Genomic DNA, 8192 nt, shown 5'->3' on the forward strand with positions numbered 1-8192 from the left:
GAATTACCGGGATTAATCCCACATCGATCCGTTGAATTTCAAATAGATCTTGTACCAGGAGTTGCACCAATAGCTCGTGTTCCTTACAGACTCGCACCCAGCGAGATGAAAGAACTGCAAAGCCAATTACAAGAACTTTTAGAGCGTGGTTTCATTAAACCAAGCACATCACCGTGGGGAGCTCCTGTTTTGTTTGTCAAGAAGAAAGATGGTACATTCAGGTTGTGTATCGACTACCGAGAGTTGAACAAACTTACCATCAAGAACCGCTACCCACTACCGAGAATCGACGACTTATTTGATCAACTACAAGGCTCGTCTGTTTATTCAAAGATTCACTTACTTTCCGGGTATCATCAAATGCGGGTGAAAGAAGATGATATTCCAAAGACTGCTTTCAGAACACGTTACGGTCATTACGAGTTTATGGTCATGCCGTTTAGTTTAACTAATGCACCAGCTGTGTTCATGGACCTTATGAACCGAGTGTGTGGACTTCATTGATGACATACTTATTTACTCAAAGAATGACCAAGAACACGGTGAACATTTGAGAAAGGTGTTAGAAGTATTGAGGAAGGAAGAATTGTACGCTAAATTTTCAAAGTGTGCATTTTGGTTGGAAGAAGTTCAATTCCTCGATCACATAGTGAACAAAGAAGGTATTAAGGTGGATCCGGCAAAGATAGAAACTGTTGAAAAGTGGGAAACCCCGAAAACTCTGAAACACATACGCCAGTTTTTAGGACTAGCTGGTTACTACAGAAGGTTCATCCAAGACTTTTCCAGAATTGCAAAACCCTTGACTGCATTAACGCATAAAGAGAAGAAATTTGAATGGAAGGATGAACAAGAGAAAGCGTTTCAGTTATTGAAGAAAAAGCTAACTACGGCACCTATATTGTCATTGCCTGAAGGGAATGATGATTTTGTGATTTATTGTGATGCATCAAAGCAAGGTTTCGGTTGTGTATTAATGCAACTAACGAAGGTGATTGCTTATGCGTCTAGACAATTGAAGATTCACGAACAAAATTATATGACGCATGATTTGGAATTAGGCGCGGTTGTTTTTGCATTAAAGACTTGGAGGCACTACTTATATGGGGTCAAAAGTATTATATATACCGACCATAAAAGTCTTCAACACATATTTAATCAGAAACAACTGAATATGAGGCAGCGTAGGTGGATTGAATTGTTGAATGATTACGACCTTGAGATTCGTTACCACCCGGGGAAGGCAAATGTGGTAGCCGACGCCTTGAGTAGAAAGGACAGAGAACCCATTCTAGTAAAATCTATGAATATAATGATTCACAATAACCATACTACTCAAATAAAGGAGGCGCAACAAGGAGTTTTAAAAGAGGGAAATTTAAAGGATGAAATACCCAAAGGATCGGAGAAGCATCTTAATATTCGGGAAGACGGAACCCGGTATAGGGCTGAAAGGATTTGGGTACCAAAATTTGGAGATATGAGAGAAATAGTACTTAGAGAAGCTCATAAAACCAGATACTCAATACATCCTGGAACGGGGAAGATGTACAAGGATCTCAAGAAACATTTTTGGTGGCCGGGTATGAAAGCCGATGTTGCTAAATACGTAGGAGAATGTTTGACGTGTTCTAAGGTCATAGCTGAGCATCAGAAACCATCAGGTCTACTTCAACAACCCGAAATCCCAGAATGGAAATGGGAAAACATTACCATGGATTTCATCACTAAATTGCCAAGGACTGCAAGTGGTTTTGATACTATTTGGGTAATAGTTGATCATCTCACCAAGTCAGCACACTTTCTGCCAATAAGAGAAGATGACAAGATGGAGAAGTTAGCACGACTGTATTTGAAGGAAGTCATCTCCAGACATGGAATACCAATCTCTATTATCTCTGATAGGGATGGCAGATTTATTTCAAGATTCTAGCAGACATTACAGCAAGCATTAGGAAATCGTCTAGACATGAGTACTGCATATCATCCACAAACTGATGGGCAGAGTGAAAGGACGATACAAACACTTGAAGACATGCTACGAGCATGTGTTATTGATTTCGGAAACAGTTGGGATTGACAACTACCATTAGCAGAATTTTCCTACAACAATAGCTACCATTCAAGCATTGAGATGGCTCCGTTTGAAGCACTTTATGGTAGAAAGTGTAGGTCTCCGATTTGTTGCAGTGAAGTGGGGGATAGACAGATTACGGGTCCGGAGATAATACAAGAAACTACCGAGAAGATCATCCAAATTCAACAACGGTTGAAAACCGCCCAAAGTCGACAAAAGAGCTACGCCGACATTAAAAGAAAAGATATAGAATTTGAAATTGGAGAGATGGTCATGCTTAAGGTTGCACCTTGGAAAGGTGTTGTTCGATTTGGTAAACGAGGGAAATTAAATCCAAGGTATATTGGACCATTCAAGATTATTGATCGTGTCGGACCAGTAGCTTACCGACTTGAGTTACCTCAACAACTCGCGGCTGTACATAACACTTTCCACGTCTCAAATTTGAAGAAATGTTTTACTAAAGAAGATCTCACTATTCCGTTGGACGAAATCTAAATCAATGAAAAACTTCAATTCATTGAAGAACCCGTAGAAATAATGGATCGTGAGGTTAAGAGACTTAAACAAAACAAGATACCGATTGTTAAGGTTCGATGGAATGCTCGTAGAGGACCTGAGTTCACCTGGGAGCGTGAAGATCAGATGAAGAAGAAATACCCGCATCTATTTCTAGAAGATTCGTCAACACTTTCAACAGCTTAAAATTTCGGGACGAAATTTATTTAACGGGTAGGTACTGTAGTGACCCGAACTTTTCCATGTTTATATATATTAAATGAAATTGATATTTACATGATTAAGTGTTTCCAACATGTTAAGCAATCAAACTTATTAAGACTTGATTAATTGGAATAGGTTTCATATAGACAAATGACCACCCAAGTTGACCGGTGATTCACGAACGTTAAAACTTGTAAAAACTATACGATGACATATATATGATTATATATATATATATATATAGTTAACATGATATTATGATAAGTAATTATCTCATTAGGTATTTTAACAATGAGTCATATACATAAAAATGAGACTATTAAATTAAGAAACTCGAAAACGATATATATAACGATTATCGTTATATCGTCTTACTAGGTACATATGAATCATATTAAGATATTGATACACTTGGTTAATTATGTTAAATGATAAGTAAATATATCATTAAGTGTATTAACAATGAACTACATATGTAAAAATAAGACTACTAACTAAATGATTTTGAAACGAGACATATATGTAACGATTATCGTTGTAACGACATTTAATCTATATAGATCATATTAAGAGATATTCGTACATCATAATATCATGATAATATAATAATTTAAAATCTCATTTGATATTATAAAAATTGGGTTAACAACATTTAACAAGATCGTTAACCTAAAGGTTTCAAAACAACATTTACATGTAACGACTAACGATGACTTAACGACTCAGTTAAAATGTATATACATGTAGTGTTTTAATATGTATTCATACACTATTGAAAGACTTCAAGACACTTATCAAAATACTTCTACTTAACAAAAATACTTACAATTACATCCTCGTTCAGTTTCATCAACAAATCTACTCGTATGCACCCGTATTCGTACTCCTACAATACACAGCTTTTAGATGTATGTACTATTGGTATATACACTCCAATGATCAGCTCTTAGCAGCCTATTTGAGTCACCTAACACATGTGGGAACCATCATTTGGCAACTAGCATGAAATATCTCATAAAATTACAAAAATATGAGTAATCATTCATGACTTATTTACATGAAAACAAAATTACATATCCTTTATATCTAATCCATACACCAACGACCAAAAATACCTGCAAACACTTTCATTCTTAAATTTTATTCATCTAATTGATCTCTCTCAAGTTCTATCTTCAAGTTCTAAGTGTTCTTCATAAATTCCAAAAGTTCTAATTTCATAAAATCAAGAATACTTCCAAGATTGCAAGTTTACTTCCAAGTTTTCTAAATCCATTCCAACTAATCATCCAAGATCAAGAAACCTTTGTTACTTACAGTAGGTTATCTTTCTAATACAAGGTAATAATCATATTCAAACTTTAATTCAATTTCTATAACTATAACAATCTTATTTTTAGTGGAAATCTTACTTGAAATTGTTTTCGTGTCATGATTCTTTTTCAAGAACTTTCAAGCCATCCAAGGATCCTTTGAAGCTAGATCTATTTTTTTCATTTTCAGTAGGTTTATCCAAGGAACTTGAGGTAGTAATGATGTTCATAACATCATTCGATTCATACATAAAAAGCTGTCTTATTCAACGTTATAAACTTGTAATCACTAGAACATAGTTTAGTTAATTCTAAACTTGTTAGCAAATAAAGTTAATCCTTCTAACTAGACTTTTAAAATCAACTAAACACATGTTCTATATCTATATTATATGCTAACTTAATGATTTAAAACCCGAAAACACGATAAACACCATAAAACTGGATATACGCCGTCGTAGTAAAACCGGGGGCTGTTTTGGTTGGGATAATTAAAAGCTAAGAAGAACTTTGATTTAAAAGCTATACTTCTGGAAAAATTATTTTTCTTATGAACATGAAACTATATCCAAAAAACATGGTTAAACTCAAAGTGAAAGTATGTTTTTCAAAATGGTTATCAAGATGTCGTTCTTTCGACGGAAATAACTACCTCTTTCAAAAATGACTTGTAACTTGTATTTCCGACTATAAACTTATACTTTTTCTATTTATATTCATAAATTTAAGTTCAATATGAAACTGTGGCCACTGGAATCACTCAAAACGGATTAGAAACGAAGAAATGGCGAGTAAAACAAGATTGATAAAAACTACTCATTTTTCCTACGTGAAAGTTAGTAATAAATCTATTCCAACCATAACCTAATCAACTTATATTGTATATTATGTAATCTTGAGATACCATAGACACGTATACAATGTTTCGACCTATCATGTCGACCCATCTATATATATATATATATTGCGGAACAACCATAGACACGCTATATGTGAATGTTGGAGTTAGCTATACAGGGTTGAGGTTGATTCCAAAATATATATATAGTTTGAGTTGTGATCAATACTGAGATACGTATACACTGGGTCGTGGATTGATTCAAGATAATATTTATCAATTTATTTCTGTACATCTAACTGTGGACAAATAGTTGTAGGTTACTAACGAGGACAGCTGACTTAATAAACTTAAAACATCAAAATGTATTAAAAGTATTGTAAATATATTTTGAACATACTTTGATATATATGTATATATTGTTATAGGTTCGTGAATCAACGAGTGGCCAAGTCTTACTTCCCGACGAAGTAAAAATCTGTGAAAGTGAGTTATAGTCCCACTTTTAAAATCTAATATTTTTGGGATGAGAATACATGCAGGTTTTATAAATGATTTACAAAATAGACACAAGTACGTGAAACTACATTCTATGGTTGAATTATCGAAATCGAATATGCCCCTTTTTATTAAGTCTGGTAATCTAAGAATTAGGGAACAGACACCCTAATTGAAGCGAATCCTAAAGATAGATCTATTGGGCCTAACAAACCAAATCCAAAGTACCGGATGCTTTAGTACTTCGAAATTTATATCATATCCGAAGGGTGTCCAGGAATGATGGGGATATTCTTAAATATGCATCTTGTTAATGTCGGTTACCAGGTGTTCACAATATGGATGATTTTTATCTCTATGTATGGGATGTATATTGAAATATGAAATCTTGTGGTCTATTGTTACGATTTGATATATATAGGTTAAACCTATAACTCACCAACATTTTTGTTGACGTTTTAAGCATGTTTATTCTCAGGTGATTATTAAGAGCTTCCGCTATCGTATACTTAAATAAGGACAAGATTTGGAGTCCATGCTTGTATGATATTGTGTAAAAACTGCATTCAAGAGACTTATTTCGTTGTAACATATTTGTATTGTAAACCATTATGTAATAGTCGTGTGTAAACAGGATATTTTAGATTATCATTATTTGATAATCTACGTAAAGTTATTTAAACCTTTATTGATGAAATAAAAGTTATGGTTTGTTTTAAAATGAATGCAGTCTTTGAAAAACGTCTCATATAGAGGTCAAAACCTCGCAACGAAATCAATTAATATGGAACGTTTTTAATCAATAAGAACGGGACATTTCATTAGGCACATGGTTCGTGAAAACCAATTCGATGGAAGACTTAATAACAATCCGATAGAACATTTAGAAGCTTTTGAAGATTTATGTGAACTGTACAAAAACAAAGATGTTTCTTCAGATGCATTTAAGTTAAGAACTTTTCCGTACTTGTTAACCGGAGACGCAAAAGCATGGTTGAAAGCATCAAAACCTGATTCTATTACAACTTTTAATGAATTAAGAGAAAAATTCATTACCCGATTTTTTCCACCGGCAAAAGCCGAAAGACTTAGAACTGAAATCACCACTTTTAAACAAATGGCGAATGAAACTCTTTATGATGCCTGGGAAAGATTAAAAAGAATGTTACGAAATTGTCCGCAACACGGATTGCAAAAAGGGCAAATAGTACAAACTTGTTATCGTGGTATTGATGAACGTACTCGTGGTATATTAGATTCCTCCGCTGGAGGAGTATTTATGTACAAATCACCAAATCAAGCGTATGACATGTTAGAAGACATGTCAGTTCATACTTTTGAATGGACACCATCTAGAGATCAACTACCTAGAAGGACGGTGGCAAGCCTTGAAGAAAATGAAGATAACAACACAACCATAGCTTCACTGTCGAATCAATTCAAAAAGTTGGGAAGAGAAATAGAGAAACTAAATTCAACAGTTTTAGCATTGCAAGTAGGATGTGAAATCTGTGGACAGCCACATTTCACGAAAGATTGTGATATCAATGATCGGCCAATGAACTCAGTAGCACAAGTTAATTTTATGGCCAATCAAAGACAAGAAAATTTTCAAGGAGGGAATTCTAATTATCAACCTGCGAACCCAGGATATCAAAACCCGAAGAATTTTGCTTTTCAAAGCAATGGACCACCTGGCTTTTTCAATAGAAACCAACCTCCATTTCCACCTCAATAAAATTTTCAACAACAACCGTTACCTCAATTACCACATCAACAACAAAATTATAACACGCAACCAGTAGAGAAGAAATCTAACTTTGAAGAAGTTATGATGAATTTTGTCAAAAGTCAAACAGAAACGAATGAGCAAGTGAAGAGACAATTACATCAATCCCAAACTGAAAACGAGCAAGTCTAAAGGAATCATCAAGCGTCAATTCAAAACCTTGAAAGAGATATGGGAAGAATATCTCAATTGCTTACTGAAAGGCAATCGGGAACTTTACCATCCAACACGTAACCAAACCCAAAGGGTAAGGAAACTCAAAATTCAAGTAATATTTCACAAGTTAATTCAATCACTACGCGAACTGGGTTAACCATTAACCCAGAGATTCCAAAGCCTCTCACTCCTATTCATGTTTCACAAGAAAACGAACCTGTAGTGGAAGAAAATACGGTGCCAACCACAAGTGCACCAAAGACTCAAAATCAACCACCATTGAAGGTATACAAACCTCCAATTCCATATCCGCAACGTTTGAAGAAAGATAAATTACAAGCACAATACAACAAGTTTGCTGACATGATTAAGCAAATTTGTATAAATGTACCGCTTGTAGATGTTCTTGCGGGTATGCCGAATTATGGAAGGTTTATCAAACATCTTATAGCAGACAAAGGAAAATATGCAGAAGTTTCAACCACATTTCTTAATGAGGAATGCTCGACAATTTTACAAAAGCAAAATTTGCCACCAAAACTTGGAAATCCTGGAAGTTTCATCATTCCTTATCTGATGGGAGATTCAGTAATGTATGATGCATTAGCTGATTTAGGAGCAAGCATTAACCTTATGCATCACTCCTTGTACTTAAAATTGAACTTAGGTGATTTAAAACCAACTAGGATGTGTATACGATTAGCTGATAGAACATACAACTATCCTATTGGAATTGCTGAAAACCTACCGGTTAAAGTAAATCACTTAATCTTTCCTGCTGATTTCGTTGTTCTTGAA

At 34.5% G+C, this 8192-nt stretch overlaps 1 non-coding gene across 1 annotated transcript; it reads right to left on the reverse strand.

Annotated features, from left to right (window-relative positions):
* Positions 1-6533: 6533 nt before the first annotated feature.
* On the reverse strand, positions 6534-6640 carry LOC139878877 (small nucleolar RNA R71). Its single transcript, XR_011769737.1, has one exon. It is a non-coding gene; the product is annotated as a small nucleolar RNA R71 (small nucleolar RNA).
* Between the last annotated feature and the right edge of the window lie 1552 nt (positions 6641-8192).

This window comes from Rutidosis leptorrhynchoides, chromosome 11, assembly GCF_046630445.1.
Source record: "Rutidosis leptorrhynchoides isolate AG116_Rl617_1_P2 chromosome 11, CSIRO_AGI_Rlap_v1, whole genome shotgun sequence".
Taxonomy (NCBI): domain Eukaryota; kingdom Viridiplantae; phylum Streptophyta; class Magnoliopsida; order Asterales; family Asteraceae; genus Rutidosis; species Rutidosis leptorrhynchoides.